At 39.7% G+C, this 27,790-nt stretch overlaps 1 protein-coding gene across 10 annotated transcripts in view; it reads right to left on the bottom strand.

Annotated features, from left to right (window-relative positions):
- LOC115253786 (BMP-binding endothelial regulator protein) overlaps positions 1 to 27,790 on the bottom strand; it is a 250,813-nt gene that overhangs the window by 172,037 nt on the left and 50,986 nt on the right. The gene's annotated exons all lie outside the window — the stretch shown is intronic.

The raw sequence follows: 27,790 nt of genomic DNA, 5'->3' as shown, positions 1-27,790 counted from the left end.
CACGCGTATTTGACTACGAGGGGAAGCTGAATACAAAGGAAGTGTTTCATCTTGACCGCCACTGGTAGCAACAGTAGGGGAAGGTGGATAACAGTGAGACATCTTTTTCTAGAAAAATACGAAATTTCTATTGAAAATGATCTGAATTCAATTGACCTATCAGCATAAAGGATCGAAGACTGCCAAAACCCGTAATTATAAAATATTGGAAATAACACACTTGAAATGAATACTGCACGGGCTACGAATCGGATACCGACATTAGGTAACAGTCGTGCTACTCTGCTCCCGGAGTTAGGATAGTTGATATCGGTTCGGTAAGTTTCCAACTGGATTCGATACCTGTCCATGAGGTTTGAATGTCTAAATTTCTATTTCAGACGGATTCAGCTCTTCGCGTATGCGCCATAAGTATAATTGTGTCGTCCCTAGCATGCAATGTAGGCGACTTCGTACGGTGGATGGAAAAAGCGGCCGCTTCTCAAGATATTTATGCGACATCGGTTGGCTGTCCGGAAACTCTGGGTTCGAGTAACTCAATCCAATCAACAGCCCAGAAACAACTCCTTGATAACTCCTGACCATGACGACTCTTATTCTGAAGCTTTTTTCGACAGTTTCACAATATCCAAGGACTATTCCGGTTATGCTAGTCTGTCTACTGTATATACTTCGACTTCTGAAAGGTTAGAATGGTTGTCTTTCTCAAGTTTTGGAATGTTCAGCATTTCTAGCTCTAAAGTCACGATTTTCTTATTATTTCCACTGGTCCACTGTAAGCTTAAGAAATGCGCTCGTCCGTTTAAAGAAAAAGACACGGACAACGTCTACAGCTATCGGCTGTACAGACTGTTCTAAACTTAACACTAGACAACGGACAAACGGGAAGAAACTATCCTCACGAAAAGTTTCAACGCCCGAAACGGGAATCGAACCCTCACCCCATAGCATGATGATCACAGATGAACCATCATCAAAGAAGGCATACGTAATCACCGTAGGTATTCCCGTATAATGTCTCCGGCAGTATCTTGAACAACGTCGAAGAAACAGGCTGACGGAGAATGGTAACATCTGCATCGGTAACTGGCTACACGTTTCCTGGTAAGGCTTCGTGAACAGTAGACGATGATGGCACTTCTCACAATTGTTGATACCACTTTCCCATCGTGTGTGGAAAACGAGACGTCAGCGACACAGTTCGTTAACCTTGACGAAATTACACCGTCCGCCAATCAGCAGTTTCATGGAAGCGCCACAACTCGCAGCTATGAGGTCGTGAACAGTCGGACTGTGTGAGCATTTACTAATAGGTACCTTATCCTTGGGGCGACTTTTATCGTCCCTTGTTGGTTTTACTGCGACAGAAAACTTCGTAACACCTCTAGTAGCTGTAGCCTTACTCAAGTTACAGCTCTCTTGATGTAGTGCCCAGTTGAACTTTATGTTGACCAGCATCATATTCACGAACTTTTTAAAAAGGATGGGATTAGAAAGGCAATTCTCCATTCTCATCGCCCACAAGTGGTTACACAAGGTTTGGACGGCCAAACTAAATTAGCGTCTCCAATCTTCAAGCTATGGTGCAGGTATTCCTCTAAACAGATTGTGAAGAGTTGACAGAACATGTGCCGGTAGATGGATGAAGACGAAAACTTCATTCTCGGCGACTCTTTTCAGTGATCGTTGTCAAAGTAACATTTTAAGTTTTGTTCGGCTCTATAAGAGATTTTCATGACCAATTTTATAAAACTTACAATAAAACCCAAGTAACACACTTGTCACAGAAGAGTCACGATGGCGCAGGTTTTTGTTGCGCAGAAGTTACTGAGACTTACTTCTAGCAAGTAAGTGTTTATTTGTTAGAAGTAAGTCACAATGACTTATGCGCAACAAAAACCTGCACCGCCGTTACTCTTCTGTGACAAGTGTGTTACTTGGGAACTGATTCATACATCAACACCTCTTGAAAACCTCTTTAAGGCGAAACTGGAAGCATTTTCTCATTTTTTCAGTTTTTGATTTTTTATTAAATAACGAAGCAATATTTTCAAAATCGGTTTTCGTGCACATGTGGAGTATGGATCAAGGTATCTTCTGAATTTTTTTGAGGTGAAAAATGTTTTCCATTTTTGCCGAAACCATTTTTTTGTGAAATTTTCTTCAAAAATGGTTTCTGCAAAAACTAAAAACATTTTCCACTACAGAAAAAAAATCAGAAGATACCTTAATCCATACTCTACATGTGCACGAAAACAATGTGCTTCCAGTTTCACCTTAAGAGCATCTTCCGGATAAGTGGACCACTCTCGGAGAGGTTTTGCAAACCGTATTGAGAGTAGCGATAAAACTGTTTTAAAATCTAGTTGAAAAATGTCCCATACCCGAAAAGAGATTATGATAATTGTTGTTTTTTTTTTCAACAAAAACTATGACAGCTCAAGATGCAGAGAAGCTTCATCAATGGCTCATAAAGTATAAGGTACAACGGGGCAAGTTAAAACGGGTGGGGCAAGATGAACCGCGCAGTTTTCAACAAGATTTCAGCACAATTTTTAAAATCTTCCTTCATCATTAGATTGTTTGATTCGAAAACTATGTGTTATAATGATCAAATTATTTATCATGATTAGATAGCATCCGCTGAAGCAGTTAAAATCTAGTGAGACACAAGTACGAGTTCTAGCCTAACATTTGAAAAGAGCCTATCTGGTTTTTGTAAACACACATGTTTTTGTCTCTGTAGGGCTCGTTTGATGCATAATTGGGTTTTTAAATTAAGAAAAATTTAATAATTATTTATTTTTAAACAAAAGAGCACCTTTTTTTGAGCCGCTATGATTTTTTTTCAGATTTTTAGAACTTTATTTAGGTACCCAAAATCGATTTCAAAGAGATTTTTTGAAATCACCTTTTGACAGCTGGGCAACTGCTTGACAGCTCCGCTCAGTACAAAATGCGTCGAGGGGTGATTCGACAAATCGCTCCCATACAAATTTCAAATTGATTTTTAAATAGGTTCCCGGACACCAAAATTGATGAAAATTTTGATTTCGGCTCAGTTTGGCATGCAGATTCAGAATATGGAATTATCTCAGCACCACTAAAGAAGCCAATTGATCAAAAACCAAATATTTTTCAACACAGATTACTAAAACAATGTAAAATGGATGAAGTGCATTCATTGAAAGGTATTTTTTTATCATTTTTGCATGTAGTTTTCATTGGGAACTGTAACCACTCTATGGTGGATCTTTTTTTTGCGCCGGTCACTGTATTGTTTGCTTCGGTGGATTGAGCTCGATTTTTGACACGGCGCTACAAATATGTTGAATTTAACGTGTACGAAGAACGAAATGTTTTCGATCACAAGCCTGGGTGTAACAAGGCGTTGAAAAATATGCAAAAGTAATCGAACAGCGGTACATGCGTGCCGCTGTCCGAACGCTTTTGCTCATTTTTCAACGCCTTGTCACTTTCAGACTTGTGAACGAAAACACGTTGTACACGTAAAACTCAGCATATTTGTAGTTTCGTGTCAAAAATTGAGCCCAATCCATCAAAGCAAACCATATTTACAGCACCTCAAACTTGTCCATTTTGTATGGAAATCGGCGTTTGTCCGATCAATTATGCACCACAGTGTTCAGATATCAGTAGGTCGGCTCCAGAGGCACGTTCTGCTCCATTTGGGAAATTTGTGCCACAAGTGTACCACAGTGTTGCTTGAAGAACACTTTTTTTGATAAAGGTGTTGATGTGCGTAGGTGGATACAGCTAGGCCCTAAAGAGACAAAAACGTGTTTGTTTACACAAAGCAGATGGGTCCATTTCAAATGTAAGGGTGGCGTTGTAATTGCTTTGACGATTCAATTCATTGGAGGCTTAACAGTTTGTAAGGGGTATTCCTGGAGGTATTCCTACAGACCCCTGGCTTGCAATACTCTGGCAAGGGTTTGGTCCGTTCGAATCATTTTAACATAGTCACAACTTACCGGATCCGTTGCTGGGTTCATTTTCTAGGCTGTACCTCGCTGGAATGTTCCTTGCTGCTCCGCTTCCAGTTTTGCCAGCAGCATCATCCACTTCTTACACTCACCATATCTTCATCCTGTAGATGCAGTAGCTCATGCTTTCGATCCAGGTGCTTCTTCTTCAGCTTCTCGCTTATTGCTTTCTCAATCCGCTCTCAATCTTGCTGCAACCATTGTTCTTCCAACTTTCCCGTAGGCATCTTTCGTTCTCCAGCTTCTAAAGACCCCGAGCAATCTGGGTTCACCAAGGATTAAAGTATTACATAGACTGGGTAGTCCTGAAGCCAGCGGGTGGCAGACTGTGGGTTGACATTTCACACAGGTAAAGTCTTTAGTTATATAGATACTCGGCTCTGTTGGAACGCATACATTGCGTACACTCGTAGTCTTCTACTTCTCCTTTTTCTTCTTCATCATCTATTTTTTCTTCTTCTTCTTGTTTATTTTTCAAAGCGTTTTTCAAAGCTCTTTATGTAAGTCATGAAAGCTCAAAGTTTCATTGCATTCGGTTCATTGAATCCGGAGATATAACGGCTCAAAGTTGGCTGTCGGGTATCGCCTTTTACTAAAATCTTTCTAATTTCATGTAGAATAGCCAAATCTTTCCCAAATTCGGACCATTGGTAAAGAACTAGGTGACCAACTTACAGTAAGAATTTGAGATTTTTTGATGCACTTTCAGGAAAGTTACAGCTTACAGTTGTTCATTTTTTGAAAAGTGAACATTTTGTCTGTCCCGATCATTTTGTCTATCCCTGTATATGCTGTTAGTTGGCGACAGTTAAAAATTCTATATTGGTTACGAAGAATAAGATAAAAATGGGCCAATATCGATTTCAAATAAGCAGCATTGTATGAGAAGCCAAGAAAATACCCTACCGTATTTTTCCCCACGCGATTAAGAAATCTGGGCATGATTCTACACTAAAAATGATCACCAGCTTATAGAGTTCAAAAATGCTGTAAACGAATTTTACTGTCACTGGCATATCAATGCCACTGTGTCTCACAGCTGACCATCCTCCCCTACACGAGCAGAGCATCGTCGTCGATTAACGTCTCGGTTTTAGATATACTCCAGTTGCAAGACGGTGCACAAAGTGCAATAAATGGCTCTATTTGCTCTCCATTTCGCGGATTTATTAGCATGTGTTTTTCGCGTTCAATATTTCTCATAAAATGCTTGTTATGGGTGCATTTGTTCGTTTTGCGAGTATTAGGTGACATTTAACATGCCTTTTAATGGGTGATAAGTTTTGTTAGAGTGATGCAATCGTTAGAAATAAATCTCAACCATTGAACATGAGATTCGTTACCACGAAAGACAAATTCTATATTCTCGCAATAAACAAACAAGCACCACTTGTCCTGCGGTGATTAAGGCCGTAACTCACGACAATTGTGACGTCCAAGCTGACTTTCATAAAACATAGGTAATTTAAGGCACACTGCATTCGGAGACCACATCCATTTCAATTCACAATGGACATGATGACCACCCACTTTCGAAAAAGTGCTGATTGTGTATGGAGCAGAAACCCCTCAGCAGAAATGTTGGGGCGCTGTCGTCTACCGAATGATATATGCTGCTATCTGACAAAACTGTGCTAGATTTATTGCCCCCCGCTAATTGATTCCAAGGGCCTTTTTCTGCTGCCTGTGCCACCCATGAGAAATAATCTAATAAACCAATTCATATGCATATTCAACAGTTTGTTGGAGCTTCTGATGATCGCCAAACGGCTGAGAGTTGTGTATCTAAGGTCGTTGATATGTAACACAGGATGTCGTGTTTTATGCAATAAAAAGTATCACGATTTTCAAAAATTCACCCATTCCGGATTCAGAATATTTGGTTTAAACTTCCGAATTTTTGATAAAATAAATAATTGAAAAAAATCTGAATTGCTACAAAATAGTAGTTACTTAAATTATTGCCATTGATAGTGATTCCTAGTGGAACTCCAGAAATGTGATTGATCAACAGCCAACACTCATAACAGAACCAACGGAATCATTCTCGCACAACGATGACCAGTCTATTAATATCCAAAAACTCTCATAAAATTCTAAGCTCATCACTCTAATGTACCTATAAGCCGGCAAGTTTTCCCATAGTCACGATACGCGTTCGATACAACACCACAGCTCAGAAGAGTGCGTGCTACGGAAATTTATGCCACACGAGCAGGAACACTCAAACACCTGATCGTGCGAATCATCGCGTCGAAATGGTTCTCTGAATTATGAGGAAGTAAATATTTATACACCTGTTAATTTTTCCATCTCCGAAAATTAAGCCGCTCCTCTCTAGTGTGCGCGTTCGGGGCCGATCTGGCGGCAGCGGCAGCCAGCGTTGAGCAAATGTGTTCAGCAACCAACAGCAACGCTTCAGAGTCAAGTCTCGGTTGGACTGATGAAGCGACACATCGCCGCGCCGTTTCGGCTTACCGTGGCTACCCGGTCAAGACCAGTTTGAATGGAAGCACCTTTGTATCGGATGAAAATTTCACAGCATCGCATCAGTAGAGCAGCGTTTCCCAAACATTACTTCTGCGATCGTTCGGTCTGCCGAAGCCCGACCGTAAAACCGGAGTTTGGGAATCCCCGCTTTAGAGTCTTTTGTTACAGTCAGTATATCCCGGGACCGGCGGCACGTCAGCACACATCTCGGTCGTCATGAGGAAAAGGTGTCTGTTTTTCGGAGGTAGCAACATTTTCGAACGAAAAATGAACCTAGCTGATTATGTTTGTTTATTGGCAGACGCTACTCAGTGTACTTACTCTCCTAGTCGGGAAGACGGAAAAGTTCTACTGAGCGGGTTTCGTTGGTTTGCGTAATTGATGTGCAACGTGTTCAACAGACAACTAGCGGGGAGCTCACAACGGGCGTTCGCTGTTTTTTCGGGTGTATGTCTAAAATTGCAACAGCAGATGAACTTCAGTCTGCTCTCAATTCAAGGTTATGTCTGATGCAAATGAAACGGAGCATGTTTACAAACAATTTGCGAAATGAGGGAAGTAGCTTCACGTGTGACTGAAATGAGCATCAGAGGGAGCTAGGAAACTAAGAAACAAACATCGTAATTATAGGAAGGAATAGGATAATATTAAGCTACTAAAAATTATCGCAATGTTCGTCAAAGTACCGGTTCCACCTTTCAACCACTTTGTACTCATCTGTCGTTATTCTTCCACAAATATCTCAGCACATTCCAACTAGCAACACAAAGCTTGATATTTTGGGTTTCGTGAATGTATCACAACTAGAATTAAACCTCTATTTAAGTAGAACTTATTAACCGACATCTACACCAACTTTCCTTACCGACGAAGACTAAGAGTATTGCGTGTCTTTGAACGTAAGATGCCACAAACAATACTCGGTATGCTCACACAACCTTTTGCAAAACTGCTAAGTCTAGTTTTGAGTGTAATGGCTGTTTAGGGTATCCAAGAACTATTTTAAAGTTCATCAAATATAACACTAAAACCAGTAAACTTGCGTAGTATTGTTGGAATTCCTCAAAAAAAAAACAACAACTGAAATCTCCCTCAGCTTCGTTGAAATAGTCCTGAAACGCTACTAATACCTTCTGTGGACCCTGGTGAAACTCTTCTGAAATCTGCTGAACTCTCCTGAATCAGAAGTCCTCATGAAATCCTCTAAAGCCCTCCCATGAATCACGATACCCATAAAGAGTCCTTCACACCGCCTCAAATTTTACCTCATTAAATTCCAGCTAATAACCTTCAATGGATTGGTAATTTACATCAGTTAGAATGTCGGTGGCCACGTTAAGTTTTTATGGCAGTGAATATTTATCTTTAAATGAATGAGAATCAAAATGACACTTCCAGAGATTACTTGAAACTACTTATTTTTATTAACGATGTCAGAGCCCAAGAACATTCGGACAATGTTATAAACTATTAATCTTCATTTAAATTATTGTTTATTTTGTGAAGATTGAAGCTCACAACGAGAACTTGAGCCGTCCCATACAAGGATTTCGGAATTTCATGGAAATATGCCATGACATTTTCTAGTTTCCATCGTTATGCCAAGTCGTTTAAAGAGTGTTACGCCTGTTTGTCTGTGATAGTATTATTAACAGCTTGTTAAGAGAGTTTTTAGACTAAGAATAGATAATCTACAACATTTTTTAAGTGGGATCGTTCATTCTTTGCATTAATTCTGCTTAAATGCATTCATTTTCACAATTATTCATTCAATGCCGATAATATTACACTCAAACCTCCATTTAAGTCGATTCATGGCTAATCGAAAATAATTTTTACCGTGCCGGCAATGACTAAACTATACAGTTAGTTTTATATTTTTTGACAAATCTCCTTTGTCATGCGAAGTGTTAAAAAATATAAAAATCTATAGTTTTGTCATTGCTTGCACGGTAAAAATTATTTTCGATCAACCTTGCATCGACTTAAATGGAGGTTTCAGTGTATTTTACAAATCTATCCGTCATTTTTTATCTGTATTAACGAGATTTTTAGCCCTAGGCTAGTTCATCTCGGGATCTACGCTTTACTTCCCTTCCGAAAGAAGAACTCACATTTTGCGAGTTTGTCGGGAGTGGGATTTGATCCCAGGTCCTCGGCGTGATGGTCTATCCATCATTCCCGTGACTACCAAAGAAGATCTTGAGAGTACCTCCCCAGTCAGGCACAAACAGTTCGCGCCAAACTCGGTGTAAACTATCTGTAGTTTTAAAGAGAACACCCGTGCGTTTGTTGTTACAAATTGCGGTAAGAACCTACGGCAGCCGGTGGTTTTGGTGGTTAATCATTGATCTCGCTGCTGAAATTCGACCCTCAAGTGCATCACCATGCCGGAGAAGCTGCTCAAGTGTGCTACTGCGGCGGGCTCGGTTAGGGTACATGCTTAGGAGAAAAAAAAAACTATGTTGCAAGCATGATTGGTTTCGTGGTTTTAGTAGAACGTGTGTGATAGCTCTTACCACCACCGCACCACCGCACAGTGGCCGGAAGCCGGACAAAACCTCAAAAATCGACTTCAATGTTTTATGTTTCTAATATTTTTCTTCCATTATAGATACTTCAACTAAGAAAAGCCCAAATTATTAAGTCATTTGGTCAAAATTTGAGTCTTGTAGATTTTTTCAAAGTTGAGGTTTTGTGTGGTGCTTGACTAGTGTTTATTGTCTTTATTTTATGAGCTATCTTCATGAGCTCGTTGTATAACATAGGAAGATTTGAATAATGTGACAATATTATTGGTGTTTTTGGGAATGTATAACCATTACATTTCAGGTTTTGTTTAAAATACAATTACAAAATTATTATGTTTTTACAACATGCAAAAATATTGACTTTTATGGAATATTGGAGAAAATCTTCGAATTAAAGAGATCCAGTACTTGTTTAGGAAACATCAGAAAATAACGACGTATCCCGGATCTGACGTGCAATTTTGTCTAGTTTTTGGCTATATAGGTCTTTGTTTGCGCATTTTTGCGCTAAGAGCGAAAATTTTTTTTTTCATATCAGGTCACAATGGAGCCGCATGGTTGTGGAGGAAGTAATATTGTTTGAAGTTTATATTTTATCTTAACATAATTCAAATTGACTTCTGAATACTAATAATTTATCGTAATCCTCGTTCTAGTAAGAGGCCTTCACTTAGTCACGGGGTCATATGGGGCGGAATGAGGGGGGGGGGGGGGGCGATAACGGATGGTCACAACTCTAACCTTTTTTAAAATTATTTTTTTTTTCACAAATAAATATTTTTTTTGACAGAAAAACACAGGGAGCTGGAGAGGAGGGGAGTGATGACTAAGAATGATTAAGCTCTTATTTACTTAGACACTACCTACCTTCATGAACTTATATCGTAGTTTCAATAAATATAAAGTGACACGAATTCTTCGACATCTACGCGTTTCTTCTCTACACGCACATCGCTACAGTTCAAAGCAGCAGCAATCTATAAAATATAAAAGGAATTCACTAAACGGCGTAAAATGCTACGTTAAATATTTTTCTGCGTAATTGTCACGACCACCAAGGCAATCTTTGATTATTTTAATCTCAATTTTATGAAACCAACATTCTATCACGGGGGTGAATCTTCGTCACGAAAAGCACTGCCCGTTTGATAGCTCAACACTAGCGAACCTGGTTGTGGAAGTCAAGCTTTAGCCAGCAGCAAGCATAGGGAGGCGGCGTAGCACGCTTTGATGATTTTTTATTTTCCCATGGAAATTCATTCCAATCTAGTTTTCCAAGTGACAATTTCACGACTTCCACCCCGAAACTTCACATTTGTTCGAAGATACACATCTGTTCTGTGATTCTACGCTCGTTAGTGAAACACCTTATATTTTTCTTTCAAAAACTTGAAGTTTAATTGTATGTTAGTCATTCGTAGAACACATTTCCACTAAACGACACACAGACTTATAAAGATTTTGAAAATATTTGTTAGAGCTCGAATGTTCATCAATATGATTATCGATCTCTGATAATCGTTTTTAAATAATTCCCTTCTATATTGCGAATGTGCAATGCGAATTATTTATAGATAGGATTGTTTTGGTTGCTTCGACAAGTGATAACAGAGATCAATGTACATTACCACACAAACTCGGACGAGCATATATGAAATCGTTTATACGAGATTGATTATAAACAATTCAAATTTCAAGCAGTTCACTATGTGAGACCTTATTTCAAATCTTTAAGTTATCTCCGCGTTCTACCGTAAAACGTCACGTGGTCTATGGACGGTCTCTGAGAATAGACCCCGTCTTGTCAACGACCATTGGTGTGTATCTGAATTAATCCATTGAATGAAAACGTTGGTAAACGATTTTTTCTAATGATTTATGTAGTTTTAAAGATTTTGGGCCACCCTAACAGCAGAAAATACAGATTTTTTGTAATGACAATACCAATGATTATTGAACCCCCTAATTTAAAGATTAATCAAAATCTACGTTCAAAAAAACACATCGTGATAGCATATTATAAATCATTTTTCACATGATTCCCATAATTAGCAGATTTTAAAATTTTGAACCACCCTAATATATTAAAATCAAAATATATGAAAATATCCATAACAGAAATAGATTTAGGGCACTAAAATCATCATAACCTGACATTTGAGGTTTTGTCCGACCTTTGTATGGAGGCCCGCCACTGTGCACCGTACAGAATGGATAAACTAGTTTGCATACTTCATACGATACATCACTCGTCCCGACTACGACCCAGCCAGCACGAAACGGGGCATTATATGGACGTGAATACATTCATTGGAATAGTTTTACGACTCCCTGCTACACACAATTTTATTGTCGCACATTTATCATACATAATACATGAGTCATAACCACGGGGAGCACTCACGTTGCCGATACTTGGCTGGTGCACTTCATTGACGATGGCGACGACGATCGACGATGGCAGATGGGACAGAGCAGCTCGTCTCGCACAATGCCAAAAAAATCGGTGGAATAACAGATGAGCACTTCGGAGGAAAATAATTTCGAAAAATTGACTGAATCACCGAATCGTGATGATTCAGGGAACTGTTGCTGGTCCAATTGCGGTTTCTGAGAATGGAGACGAACATGAGTAATCAGCATCTTCTCGAGAACACACGCTTCTAGCGGAATGATGACCATTTCTATCTGTTTTCACTGTAGTGAAACCTTAGAGCAAGGCCACGCAAAAGTAACCAATTAAATGTTAATGATATAATATTTTGCAATGCCTTGACCGCTTTTAAGGTATAGGCTGGGTAACGCGTAATATAGACCCTATTGAGGTCATAATCCTCTTCCCAGTAACTCCTCTCTCCATCTCCAGCACCGGCTGAGCAACCTAAGCGTAGATTTGGTAAACAACACCGGTGGGAACTTTGGCCTTATGCAGACAGGGATGGCGAGTTAACTTTAGCAGGCCTTAGTGGTTGTTCTCTTAGGCTAGAAGCGGCTCACAACAGCGTTTGTTCTCCATGTTAGGCCAGTGTAGGACTCTAAGTTCAACTGTGCACCATGTTCCTCCACGAACTTAGAGGGTTGGTGTCCAGCCCTGCGACTCAGTCGTGAAACCAACAAGCAGCGAAGAGGAATGGCAACCTCCCACACAACGGAACGGTCCACGCTATAGAATGTTCCGCAGATGCGGTTTTGGTATCGCAACGTTGCAGGAGGTGTGTCTGGTGGTGTTCAGCATCCACCAGATTACAAACGAAAACTCCCTTCTCACTTGAAATTTTTAACAAGAAAAAAGTTATAGCAATTAAATTTTTTTACCATTTTTTAGCAAATTGGTCAAATTTTAATATGCATTCCATTACTTTTTCAATTTATTGGTGGCTATCAAATTTTGCCTGTCTCGATCATTTTGCCTATCCCCTGTATATACTTGCTACAATTCGTAGTTCATGCGATGCCACCAGATGCCGTACTCCAGTTTAGGCCAAGTATTGTACGCCGTACTTTACGACTCGTCCTGAAAAGTCAAGAGATCGCAGCAAGCTTTGTGTGCGTACGGACGCGTTGCGCTTTCCTGTCACCGTTTTTCTCGTGTTTGCGGAATCTTCCAACGAAAGAAAAAAAAACTGTCGCGTGTTTGTGTGTTTTTTTGTGAATATTAGTTTACAATCCTAATTATTGTTAAATCGTAGTGCTTATAGAGGTTTATAGTGTGACTCGTGATCCTTTGAGCTAACATTACCAACATCTTCTCCAGTAACATCATGAGCAGACGGCACAGGGATGATTGCCGAAAGATCTCCGCTTTTCCATAGCCAGCGAGTTCCTTCAGATGGAAAGTGACTTGGAAAGTGCTCATTGATAAGTTGGTGTTGAGGATAGGTATCAACGGTTCAAGAAAATCCGGAAAGATCGTTTCATTATTATGTTGTGTTTAGCCCTCAAGTTTGTATGTACGTACACGCATGTGATGGGTGAGTGGAACCGAAACGTGTTCATGATAGTAACCATACCAACAATGGTCCACTGCACGAATTTATGCTGGCCTGCTTACTCTCACAGAAAATTTGACGTTTGAGCGGTGCCGACACCTCTCAAACGTCAAATTTCGTCTGAGAGTAAGCAGACCAGCATAAATTCGTGCAGTAATCCATTGGCCGATTTTGAATGCGAAATGGTGTATCTGTGACATGTTTCAGCAACTTGATAAATACTTATTTCGATTGCTATCATGCAGTGGCGATTCCTTAACCTCAAATCTACCTGTTCAACGAGTGCAAATTCTTGATTTCTCACAATAAATTGACTTGTAATATGCAGAAAAATGACAATAAATGACAGGTCGACCCGAACAACAAAAATTCCCCATACAAACTTTTAATGTATTTTTAAAATAGTTCCCGGACTCCAAAAATTATGAAATTTTGGATTTCGACTAACTTTTTGGCGGAGGACCTGATTATGACATAATCTGGATACCCCTAAACAACCTAATTCTTCGCAAATACAACATTAGTGTCGTTGAACAGGTAAAAAGTGAGGTTACGACACGCCACTGCTATCATGATACTAGGTTTGCTGAAATATGTTTAGCTCAATGATCAACGCGGTATGCGTGATTTTCAAACATTTTCACTATGTCACTGCGTGGCTACACTACGTTGAAATTAATTTATGGTTTTATTATGAAAATTCGCATCTTTGTAACTTTTCTATCATGCAAATATTGTACTGTATAGGTTACATATTGTGCTGTATACCAATAACTCGTTATTTCTATAACAATCTACGTAGGACAGATTTGTGTGTTTTTTGTTTTTTTTTTTTCGTTTCAGAGAGCGAGTAAAGGCGCTTAAGCCTAGGCATTAGGACCAGGGCACGTGAAGTAAATGTCAGTGTCCCATCCCTGGATATCGTACTGCCATGGAGTGTGCATTAACCTTCTTAGCTACGCCACTTCCAACGATTATATTTTCAAACCCAATCCCTTGAAAACGAAACGGTTGGTACGGTTGTCCCCGTTTCTTCCTTCATTAAATTCAAAAATGTTTGTCAATCATGTTATTCATAAGTGGATAACCTGATTGCCTCATTTTTTTTGAATTATCTCCTAACCCATTAGTCTGCACAGTGGGCCTGGCCATTTTAATATTTGTATCACATCTCTGATATGCTGCAAATATTAATGCTGACAAGAAAATATCAGAGAAATTTTGATATTTCCAGGATGCTGGCTGGTACTGGCTGTGCAAGCACTAGATTAGATTAGATTAGATTAGTATTGTACGCCGCACTTTACGTACGAAGATTAAAGGCTCTCCGATCAGCTTATCTCAACGTCCACAATTCATGGCCGTATAACCGTCTTGTACAACGCGGGTTTTGTCTTCGTTCGCAGCCAATGGGACTTCAGCTGGTTACGCAGACCGAAAAAGACCCGGTTCGCAGCTGCAATCCGTCTTTTCACCTCGAGGGTAACATCATTATCGCACGTTACCAGAGTACCAAGATAAACAAATTCGTCCACAACATCGAACTTTTCACAACCTAGCACAACTACCATGACCGAACCGACGTTGACCACAAGCAATCATGTACTTGGTCCTTGTGGTGTGAACCGTTAGTTCAATCCACGCAGTCTCCCTTTTAAAAGGTATGAACTCGTCTTCCACTGCCCGACGGTCGATCCCGATGATGTCGATCCCGATGATGTCGACCCAGCCAGCAATTTGGTTGCTATAAGATATATACAGTATGCGGCAGGAAAAAATGCGAAAGTGTTTTTCAATTTTAAACCTCATTTTCGTCCATTTGACATTAACCAATCTATGTTTCAACGTTTCATGATCTATAATAGGCTAGTTTTCTGAAAAGTTGTTTAAAAAATTTCCCATTTTGGTCACTAACCTTTACAGGGCGGCGCCTGAAGATGAAGACAACCAGAATTTTCAAACCGCAGAAAATCGCACAGGTCGCTGAATTTCGCAACTGATAAAACAAAAATCTTGATTTTCTCTACAATATCATCAAATATATGTACTTATTTCATCTGGTATGTGAAACTACAAGGCTCTGGATCAGTGTGGTCTGGTTGTTCATCGAATTTGAGCTAATTTTGTTACTGTTATAGTCATTTTGTTTAATGACCATTGGGCGCGCAGTTTATTGATATCCGCTTATTAGGCCTACATTATCACATGTTAAACATCAAATGTGTTCATTTTTATTTTCCAGTGCTAGAATATAGACATTGACTGATACACTGTCATGAAAAAATAGTCATATATATCCCATATTTAGCGTGTAATAGTGCCTTGAACTTTTCGCATTTTTTCCTGCCGCACCCTGTACGATATACTATGCAATTGCGTATATGAAAATATACGATTTTTTCCACACAATGATTTACGATATGTGGTGAAGCCCAGGAGCATATGCGTGACAATGATTCCGCTCCTTTGCACACCAGCTCTTCTTACCGCTCCTTCCAGCGCGCTGTTGAACAGTAAGTTCGAAAGAGCATCGCCCTGCTTCAGCCCGTCTAAGGTTACGAACGATGACACAATTTCATCCGCAACCCATACACTTAATTTCGACCCGTCAAGCGTCACACGAATCAGTCTAACCAGCTTCGCCGGAAAACCATGTTCGATCATAATCTGCCATAACTCGTTTCGCTTCACTGAATCGTACACCGCCTTGAAATCAACAAACAGATGATGGGTCTGCTAGTTGTACTCCCGAAATTTATCTAGAATCTGCCGCAGGGTGAACATCTGATCCGTTGTTGATAGGCCCCCACGAAAATCTATCTGATATTCGCTGACGAGGGAACCCTCAATCGGCCTCAGTCTGTTAAACAGAATTCCGGACGAAATTTTACGCATAATTAAGACGTGTAATTCCTCTGTAATACGCGCACTCCAGTCGATACCCTTTTTTGTATAGAGGGCAAATGAGACCATCCAACCAACTTGCAGGCAGTTCTTCATCTTCCCATATATACTCTATATAATACGGTGTAAGAGTTGATACAGCTGCTCACTACCGTGCTTGAGAAGTTCGACCGGGAGTTCGTCCTTTCCAGCAGCCTTATTGTTCTTCAGCCTTCTATGGCTTTTTTTTTTTTTTTTTTTTTTTTTTATTTGTGAATTTTAACTTAATGCTAATTCTTCACACCGCACACCTTCTATGGCTGTCTTGACCTCGTCTATTGTTGGAGGTTCCACAGCTTGTCCTCTAGTGCTCTGGATATCCATCCTAGAGGTTTAGTGTCTTCAGAGAAGTGTCTTGTAAGAGTTTGCATTAAAATCTGGTTACATGATATTTAATTTAGGCAAGTTGCAACTGATCCAGATCAGTTTAAGGACAGGCTTGTTAGAATCCCAAAATGGCCGCCACGATGGCCGACTTTGGCACCTACTCACGATTTCTAGAGCACAAATCTCTTCGTAAACAGAACCAGCACACCTGATCTTCTTATTTTAAGCTTATTACAAGTGAGCAAGAACAGAATAATAAAATGCACTGTTATTAGAAGCTTGCTTCTTGAGATTTGTGCGTCTAAAGTTTTGTTGCACTGTTGAAGCGGGATTTCAAGACGTTTCTCCTTAAGCTTTTTATAGAAGCGTCCTGGAAGAAAAAAATCTTTTGCAAAGTTGTTCATTCTGCTATTTTTGACATTTCTTCCGAAGACACTTATACTGTAAAATGCACATAAAAGACGCAGTGGGCCACTTTACTAAAAAAGGCGAAAAAATCTATTTTGATCAATATTTCCAAGTAAAAATAAATTGAAAAAATTTCGAACGTTAGGTTAGAAAAAATAAATAAGAAAAAGACTGTTCCATAACAAAAATCTTAATAATCACGGAAATAGGAGGTTTTTCTTATTAAAATAACTAAAGAATGTGATCTACAATTTATTTGATAACTCATGAAGCAGCAGGTGGAGACAGCTATTTTTTGGCCAAAACATGTCAATACCACTAGCATCGATATAATGGGGAAAGAAAAGTGGGGTAACTCGGCGCTTTTGTTATACAAGTGCATCTAGAACGCTTCTATAAAAAGCTAAAACTGATCTAGATCAGTTGCTACTTATCTAGGTCAAATATCTTTTAACCAAATTTTAGTGTAAACTCTTACAAGACACTTTTCTGAAGATACCAAACCTCTAGTTTGGATATCCATAGCACTAGAGGTTTTGTCTGTCCAAAACAGCATTCTGCCCCAGTGTGCGTCGTCGTCCATTCGAATTCTGTCTGTCGCTCTCCCATTCCTACCGTTCAACAATTGGCTTCTTTAGCGGTGTTAGGATAATTCCATATTCTGAATCTGCATGCCAAACTGAGCCGAAATCTAAATTTTCATGAATTTAGGTGCCCGGGAACCTATTTTAAAATCAGTTTGAAGTTTGTATGGAAGCGATTTGTCGAATCACCCCTCATCGCATTTTGTACCGGGCGGAGCTGTCAAACAGTTGGCCAGCTGTCAAAAGGTGATTTCAAAAAATCTCTTTGAAATTGGTTTTAGGTACCAAAATAAGGTTCTAAAAATCTGAAAAAATCATAGTGGCTCAAAAAAAGGTGCTCTTTTGTATGAAATCAAAAAATCTGTACATTTTCCAAAATTTAAAAATCCAATTCCTAGAAGTGCTCTCTCCACCTGGTTACCACCATTGTTTTGTCTGTCAGCAAGCTTCCTTCACGGTCGATGCAGATGACGGGAGACGGCGCTGTTTTTCTCCACACGCCATTGACATTTTCGTAAAACCTCCGCATATCATTCTGCTCCATACTTTCTTGCGCCTGCGCAATCACATTTTCCTTATGGTATTTATTTCTTTCTGCGGTGGACTCGTTTTTCGGCTGCTCTCGCTTTCCTATATCACTCCCTGCTCTACCGGGTCCCAGACATCAGCATCCGGCTTCTGGCGACATTATTTTCATTCGTTAGGGTAACCTGGGGTAATACGCACCCCCGGGGCAAAACGCCCTCACGCTATTTCATTATATAAGAAAAGTTCCATTCTATGCAAGCAAACTAGACGTAAAACTGAGCCGGAGAAGCCCAAGAATGCAAAGAATATTCGAATGAAAAGCGTGGAAAACGATGATTTTCCACATTTGGAAAGATTGGCTAATTTGAAGCGCACGCAATTTAAGCAATTGCGCGCTGATTATATGGAATCAACCTATTAACTACCATCCGCCTCCTACTCCTTCCATTTGCTGCCGTAAATAGTAAGATGGAGCCGCCGGGTATCTCATTAGAATTCAAAGCGGAAAATGCCAGAGGTCATATTGCCCCTCCTCAAGGTGCGTTTTGCACCCAACAGTTTTTCAGCACCCAAAACGTAACACTATGCTGATCATGCTGCAGCATAGAATCCGGCAGAACGTAGCAAGTTACAAACGGGAGCCACTTTCGGGAGAATAAACGCCACCTTGTAAAATCGAACTGCGAGTATATGGAACTGCCATGCCGTTCTCGGGAAACACGGAAGATATACAGGAAGCACTCGTAGTCAGAAACAGATTCAATGGAAAATGTATGTTCGATAGTTTGGTTGAAGAATTATACCGAGCAAAGCAAAAGAATGTAGTAAGATGCATCGAATGTATAAAAACAAAATAGGCCTGTTTAGAAAAAAAACCAGATCATCCCAAACATTACTACAAGTTTAAATAAACAAACCGAACAAAGCGATGGATTCCACTTCACGTGAAACTGATCCTAATGAATGCACATCGAGGAACTAACGTATCGCCGGTGGCGCTTGCCCTACAAACTGAGAAACCAGGAACTGTCTGGCTCTGACAAACGAATGTCTGCCAGTTTCAAATGTCACCAAACCCCCACGAGTTGAATAAGGGGAAGTAGGGGAGTCGGCACGTCTCTGACTGGAAGAGGAGGATGAAGAGAAGTGTTAGGCTCGCTGCCAGTTCTCAGCTTTGCCAGATGAGTCTCGCCAGAAGGTCATTGTTTGTCGCCGTCCCGTTTGGTTGGCGCGAATCAATCAATGGACGAGATCGAAAGGAGCCCGGCCAGGGGCCCGGGAAGAAAATTCGAAACTGTTTTGCAACATTGTTTTAATAGGTTAGTGCTCATTCTGTGCCATGTGATTGAAAATGTGAGCATTATTGAAACGTGACATCATTCCCCACGCGCCGCCGACGGTTTTGTTTTGACAAAAAGTTGTTGAGTCAATTAAAAGGCCAATAATAGTAATAACTAATGGGTACCATAAAAGCATTGAAATGAAAAAGCACAGGAGATTAATGATTTTTTTAACAAAATAATAGAAGATAAAAATTTGCGATAAAGTTGGGCTTCAACTTCATTCACAGTAAAAAATAAAACATTTCTCTGAAACCCTAATGGAAAATCTCCAATTGTTGCTCATCTCATAAGAAAAGCATGGAGTGTGTCATTATTGGCAATTTACCCTAGTTCCCATGATGCTTTATCGTGTTCAGAAGACTATGTATGAAAAAGGCTATCATTTTGCAAGTTAGGCTGGGTTTTAAAAGCATGACTATTGAAAGTTCACGAATAAATCTCAAATAATCCATAGGTCTAAGAAGGTCCCATCCAAGGACCGAAACGTCGGCGAAGTTTAAGTAGAATCAACGCTTTCTTTAAAGACTGCACAGCCGAAACAACAAAACTTCATAGAACTAAGTTTTTCCTAAAACGATTACCAAAGCACCGAGTGTATACTACGGTTGCATTCAACAGGTAACCCATTTGTTTTTGTCTATTATGAAAACCTGGGATGAGTATTGATCCGCAAGTGGGCTTGCTCAAGCTCGCGACGTCGTCGTCGTCGGGACGGGACTTGAGGGTTGTTTTTATTGGCTGGCGGATAATTTTTTTCTTCAATTTTATCACGGCACATCACGAGGCGATGATGATTGGCGCCAACCGAGTTTCGTGTGGTTTTGAATCGCGCGGAAATATGATTCCCCCGATGATCGGTGGCGATTCTCTCTGGTGCGGTACCCTGGCACCTTATCATCGGGAATGGCGTCGTCGTTGGCGTATGGAAACAACTACCTACACGTTGCCAGTCAGTGGGGTGGTAGGCAGGCAACCGTTCAGGAATAGATTCGCTCGGTAGTGATTGTCTTTCATCTCGATCCTGGACGGGGGAAAATTATTGCCATCATGATTATGGCGAGATTTATTATTTGTTTAGGCTCGAGCACAAGTTATCCGGCTATTCAACAGAATCTTGATTGTTTATCTTATTACTACTACTTATAGTAATTCTGCTTCTTCTTGCCGTAACGTCCCAATTGGGGCAAAGTCTGCTTCTCAGTTTCAATTCTAGCTAAGTTTTCTTTGAGCACTTCCACAGTTATTAACCGAGCATTCTCTGCGTATGACCATTTTCATTGGTATATCGTGTGACAGGCACGGATATACCCTATGCCCAAGGAAGTGAAGGAAAATTTCTTTACGAAAAGTCCGGGAATCGAAACTGTTGCCCTCAGGTTTTGAATACCCTTGCGCTTACCGTATCGTATCGACCCATCTTGTAGTGACATAGCACTCGTATGAAGCTGAAGCTGCTATAACTGAGCGAAGTCTGTTGGTCGAGCTTCGGAGCGCATAGATTGGCATCAGGTGAAATGCTGCTAGTTTGATTCGGGCTCCAGAAGAAGCTACAATCTTAAAAGATTCACCCACACAGCAAATGTACCATGTACATTGTACAAGACGCTAAAAAGACCGGTGGTCCACTACGAACACGAGACGTAGATCATGCTCGAGGAGGACCTGCAAGCACTCGGAGTTTTTGAGCGACGCGTGCTAAGGACGATCTTCGGTGGAGAACTTTGCAGAAGAACGGGTGTGTGGCGGCGAAGGATGATCCACGAACTCGCTGCACTCGGTGAACCCAACATCCTGAAAGTGGCTAGAGCTGGATGGATACGATGGGCAGGGCATGTTGCAAGAATGCCGAATAACAACCCTGTAAAGTTGGTGTTGCTAACTATCCGGTTGGTACAAGATGGCGAGGAGCGCAGAGAACACGATGGGTGGACTAGGTGGAGCGTATACGCTATGCTATATGATCTGACTAGCGTTGGGTGTGACTGACGTTGGAGAGCTGCACATGCAAATCGAGTATTATGGCGGTAAATTGTTGATTCAGTGTTATCATGAAATGGATGTAGAACTTAATAAATGAAATACATTCTGGGAGAAATCCTAGTGGGAGAAACTCTCGGATTAATCCCGGAAGGAACTCCATGAGGAATCTGGAGATGATTTGCGAAAAAAAAGCAGGAGAAATTCCTAGTAGGATCCAGGAAAAATCCCAGTACAAATCCCAGAAGGATTTTCCTTAAGCAATCCTGAAAAAATCTAAAGACAAGTTCATGAGAGAACCTTGAAGGGATTCCTAAAAGTATCCTGGAGAATCCCAGCAAAAACTTAGGAAGGAATTCCGTGATGGAGGACTCCATGAAAGAATACTGAAACGATTCCTGGCGAAGTAATTGAAAGAATCTCAGAAGAATTTCCTGGGAAAATCCCGAGAGCAATCCCTGAAACAATTCCGTGTAGAATCAGAACCAATAATTGGATCACGGGAGAAGTTTTTGAAGAAATCCCTCAGAGAATCGAGGAGAAATCCTCATAAGAATAGCTATAGAATTCCAGGAAGAAATCAATGTAGGAATCTCGCAATAAATTCCCACAGGAATTTTGAGAAGAATCCTTTATAGAATTCCTGAATGAATTCCGGGACGAATAGAGGAAACCTGAGAAAAATCAAGGAAGGCATCCCAAGAGAAAATTCCTGAAGGTATCACGAGAGAAATGCCTAAAGAATTGCTGGGAGACAACCCAAGAAAAATTCTCGAGGAATTTCAATGATGATCTTTGTTGCAAACTCAGGAATAATCCGTGAAAGAATCCCGGAAGAACCCTTCAAAAGAATTCCGGGAGGAATCAATGCAGTTGTCCCGAGAGGAATCCCTGATGGAATGCCGGGAAATATCCCTGAAGGAATCCCGGAAGAATTCACTGAAGGAATCCCAAAAGAAAATCATTGAAGGAATCCCGGGAAAATACCAAAAGAAATCCATAAAATACTCTCGTGAGAAACACCGTTCAACACTAAATTTTGTTATGGGATGAGAAGGAAGGAGCTTAGAGTAAAAAAAATAAATCCCAGGATGAGTCCTAGAACGAAGGCCGGGAGAAATACCCAACGAAATCTTTGGAGAATCCGGATTCCAGAAAAAAAAATCCTGCAGAAATTTCTGATGGAATTGCAGGAGAAATTTCTAAAGACCACTGGGAATGAATCGGGGAAGGCATCCCGAAGAAGGAATCCCTGAAAAAAATGGCAAAATTCCTCAAAAATCCCTTGAGAATATTTTGAAGAGATTCCTGAAATCCTCCTGTAAATTTCTAAATATATTTTGGAAGAAATTCCTGAAAGAATGTCAGAAATCCAGGGAGAAATCAATGAAGGAATATCACAAAAAAATCCTAAAGAAATTCTTTTTTTTTTTGTCTGTATTAACATTGCTTATACCAACAGGGTTTTTGTAACGTAAAGTACCGACAGGCAAAAGAACGTGGAACTAATTTTTCTTGCACATCCATATCTCAGCAGTTAGTGAACCAAATTTCAATCTTGTACCGACTTTTCGAACCCTCTAAGCAGAATACCCACTTTGAATGAGTGTAATCAGTTTCGTACCTTTTAATTCCACCCTATGTTGCTTATCCTTTGACAGATACGCGTATTTGTCAAAGGATAAGCAACATAGGGTGGAATTAAAAGGTACGAAACTGATAATACTCATTCAAATTTCAATCTTTTTGCGTTAACGGAATCCTACACTATCCTAGAGAGGTGTAGTAAAAACCGATTGGAATTTCATGCAGCTTCCAGTGAGAACCAGGTGAAAACATTAGTTCCACATTTTTAACTTCTTCCGGTTCCGTTTTGTTCCCGGATTGGTTGTGAGTAGGTACCATGTCTTTGTAGCGAGTTCTTTCGGAACCTCGACAGGATAGCAACATTCTGTCTTCGGCAAAGTTGTTCAGAACAACAACCACTTCCTGGTGATGGATTTCATAGTTCCAAAATTCCCCACCACGTGGCGCTAGTGTACATAGTGACCTCCGGTACGACTTTGGTGGGATATAGCACGAGATTGAAGCCAGATAGGAAGGTGCGATCTTCGGCAAAGTTGTTCAATACTACCAGTACTTCCAGGTCATGAATAGCATAGTTTAAAATTTCACCACCACGTGGCGCTAGACTACATAGCTACTTCCGGTATGACTTTGGAGAGAAATAGCACAAGATTGAAGCCGGATAGGAAGATGCGATCTTCGGTAAAGTTGTTCAGGACTACCCGAGCAGAGGAGAATATCAAAATCATAACAACGGAATCGCAAAATCTGTGTTTATATCTTGGTTTGTTATTATTAACTTATTGAGGCATTACCTCTCCATAACATGTTTTGTTAGACAAACTTATTTTGTTATGATCGTGCTATTAATGTTTTCTTCAAATAACATTCCAATAACATGTTTTGTTGTAGAACAAGTTCAGTAATTCAGTTATTGTTGAATTATTGGGACTTTGCAAATATTTGATCTTCAATAATACATCAATAACAAGTTTTGCAATAAAAACTACACCATTCGAGATTGACGTTGTTCACAGAATTTCGCAAGGAACTGTTGAGAAAATCATATTTTCTTGTCAGTTCCTTTTCCTCTTCTTTCTGACATTACACGGTAAAAATTCTGCTCGCTCGATGTAAGGGAAAAATCCCTTTACTATTCAACATCCCAATCAACATGATCAGAAATGCTTTTCCTTTCAAATCGCAATGCTGTCAGTGTTGATTTCAGACCCAAAACAAACCCACTGGAGAAATCAACTAAAAATCACTTCGATTTGCACTACTGTATAAATCGATCGTACTGAAAGTGAAAAGCTATTGATTTTGTAATGACTGTTTTGGGCATGAAAGTAAATATAGATGATAGGTGGTAGAAAGTGCTTCGCTTCGATACGCACCTCTCTAACAGATGTGAAGTAGTGTAGTGCGAAAACAGGTGATCGTGAATCTCAAGGTCCTGGTATCGAATCTGGGTGCGGTGAATACTTTTATATAATTCTAGTTTTGAAATCAAAACATTGTCAACAACGAATTGAAGTGAAGTTCCATTAAAATTAAAGAGGCATAGATGTTCTTTTTCGAATGATATTTATTTGATAACCAACTGACTAGACAGTAGTGCGAATTCAATTGACAATCAGTTTATATCAGAGTGCAGATTTTTTACCGTGTACATTCTAACTGTGTCAGTAGGGAGCATCCATTGAGTACGTCACGCTAAAATTGGGGATTTTCGCCCCCTCCCCACTTCGTACGGGGTTTTCCTATACTTAACACATTGCTTGTCATATTTTCACAAACCCCCCTTCCTCCTCAGACCTTTTAAGATCTTATAACTCATTTTGCTTTAAAATTGTTATCAATAACTTGTTAAATTCAAAAATTGTTATTGAAATATTTCCCAAATTCACTATTATTAAGTTGTTATTGAAACAAACAAAACGTGTTATTCAACTGGTCTGCCAGGAACATTTTTTTGTTATGATTTTTGTTATTTTGCCGCTTATGACAGACAAGTTTATAACATGATATGTTATGTTAATAACACAAAAATAACTCTTTCCGTTTCTCAGTTATTTTGCCAAAATAACATATTTTGTTATGCTGTAGATATTCTCTACTGCTCGGGTACGAGTACTTCTAGGTCATGAAGAGCATAGTTAGGCCGAAAACTCGCACCGTCTTGTGGGACTAAGATGAATGCTACGATACCCGTAAGAAACACGTCTGGACATTTTTTAAGTTGTTGTCATTCATGTCTCCACAACTACTGCATCAACTTTTTGCAATATCTAGAGCAGCGTCCTATTTCCGACTGACTGACTGAAAACAAGACGTCTTAGTATGGTACTCTAGGCTTACAGGGGATGGCCAAAATGTTTGGGATAGGCAACTTTTTTTCTCTCACAAAAAAATTCAACATGCTATAACTTTTCATAGAGTACATCAAAAATTCTCAAATTTTGACAGTTTATCAACCTGTTATATATGCATCACTGGTACAAATTTGGGCTCGATTGATTAATCTTTCGCAAAGTTTGAACCGTTCGGGTAAAACACTATTTTTAGACAACTCATTTTTGAGCTGTCATATCTCGGAAACCAGTGAACCGAATTGAATGAAATTTTGAACGTACACTAACAATATACAAATGCTTCATAAACTATTAAAACATAGATACTTTTTGAACGTTGAAAAAAGTTATCATGGATTGACAATTTTTGGATTTTTCTCGAAAAAATGTATTTTTTACGTCAATGTCAATAAATTTTAGTGTTGATGTCCAAAGATTTTCCACTTCTGTTCTCAAGTTATCTTTAATCAGATATATTAGAGCCTATTTAGATTAAAGGTTAAACACATTTAGTAATTTTTGTGTGGTATTGTAAATTACTCTTATTTTCCTGTATATGGGTAAAAATTTCAACCCGGTATAACTTAATTCGTCGTGAGAAAATATTACATTTTATAACGTTGTATTAAGTATCAATATAATGTTGATAAACGTTAAAAAAAATCATTCATTTGGTTCACTGGTTTCCGAGATATGACAGCTCAAAAATTAGTTGTCTAAAAAATAGTGTTTTACCCGAACGGTTCTAACTTCGTGAAAAACTATTCAATCGAGCCCAATTTTGTACCAATCATGCACATATAACAGGTGGATAAGCAGTCAAAATTTGAGATTTTTTGATGCACTCTATGAAAAGTTACAGCATGTTGATTTTTTTTTGTGGGAGAAAAAAAGTTGCCTATCCCAAACAATTTGGCCACCCCCTGTATGTGATTGTATGTGTTAATTGACGGGGCATCATGTTACTGTGTATCATTCTCAAAGTCCAAATTATACGCGTTGATCTGTTTGATACCCTATACTGCTGAGTTGCATCAAAAATCCTTTCACCATGAAGTATAGTGTTTCCCAGGAAATTTCAGAATCACAGCAAATCATGAAACGATATAAGTCATAAAGATTGGCACAAATGTACCATCAGCACCAACAAAGCATATTTTCCACGAAATCATCGCCATTCGGAGGAAATTTCCTTTCACTTGAGTGTTCACTGTTCAGAGCGCAGGGTGAGCGAATGGGAAAACAACTTTTCAAAGGCGCCATTCTCAAGATTAGGAAAAATAAAAACTGCTGTTTATCTCCACTGTGCCAAGAACTTTTTCCTTGTTCCTCTACCTCACCGACCCCACTTCATTCACGGCGTGTGTATGGGAAAGGTTTATAACAAAAAAATAGGCATCGTCAAATTTTTCGCTATTCAAAAATAGAGGCTTTCAGCTTTCATTTGCACGGTCCCTCAAAAAAATCCACCGAGGGATCTCGAACAACATTTTCAGAATACTGTTTTTCCCCATACAAAATGAACGGTTCCAAATTAATCCCTATTTCTACTTAACAAACATACCCAATTTTTGTATGAAAAAAATCCCCCGATGGAATATTTCGATGTTGGGCTTGAATGAAAGCTAGTAGCGTCATCTTTCACGTAACGTAAAAATTAGCGATGCTTATTTTTTTGTAATAAATTTCTTCTACCAGACACACCGTGCATTGTCTTGCCGTTCCCAGAAGTGAGGGAAAATTATGCCAGCGCTGATTTTCACCACTCACTAGAATTTAGTTTATCTCTTCATTGCTGGCTTTCTTACTTACCCCCCAAAACTACGAAAGAATAGCACCGAGCTTCAAAAGAAACGTCAACCGTTGTTCACACAGGGCACACAGCATCTTCGCTACGAGCTTGGAATTGGAACATCTGAGAAGGGGTTCCCTCATGGTCGTTTCTCGCATTTCTTGGTAGTCGCACATACCCGACAACAACAGAGGCTCGAGAACATATTGTCTATGCTTGTTCGTGCGCCATGAGTTCGCATCAGGAAAGTTTGCTACAAAGTTTCGACTTCCTAAGGAGATCGTGGTAAGGCCAGTCTGTTGCCAGTCGCTCTTGTGAAATTAAACTTCCGAATCAGCAAATAATCTGGTGATTAGGTTTCGGTGGTGGTACATAGCACGAATATCACCCTCGATTAGGGTTAGTTTAAAATGCTTAAGGAAGATGCGCAAGATTTTTTTTTATTTTAATAGGCGGATTGATAGTTACCATCAATGTATTATTAAAGATAACAGTTTCCATCAACTACTTTAAATTTCCTACCTTTTTGTAACAACAGTTTTGGTAATTACTCACGTTTTCGTTAGAATCATAAATTCATTAATCTCCGTAGCGGCATCCCCTTTTGCCGTGATATCACACACACACACACACGTAAAACACCCAGAGCCGATGTTTACATGCACCTCAATCCATTTACATCACAGACTCACTTTGTTAAATCACCGTTAATCGTTTGTTTACTCGATTAAATTGGTTGTGAATACTAGCGTAAACGAGCGCACCGCCGCTGATGTGTCCTGCTACGTGTGTGATACGTGCTTCTACATCGTCCATGGAGCGATGATGTTCGAATTCTACAGAAATGCCGTTAAGCGGGAATTTCCCCGGCAATGGCAGGTGCTGCCTGGATTCAAATTTGTCAGAACTGTTTTTCTCGCTCATTTCCACTTTTTTTTTCATTTGTCCTAT

The sequence above is a fragment of the Aedes albopictus genome, chromosome 2, assembly GCF_035046485.1.
Source record: "Aedes albopictus strain Foshan chromosome 2, AalbF5, whole genome shotgun sequence".
NCBI lineage: Eukaryota > Metazoa > Arthropoda > Insecta > Diptera > Culicidae > Aedes > Aedes albopictus.
This window is presented reverse-complemented; position numbering and strand designations above follow the sequence as displayed.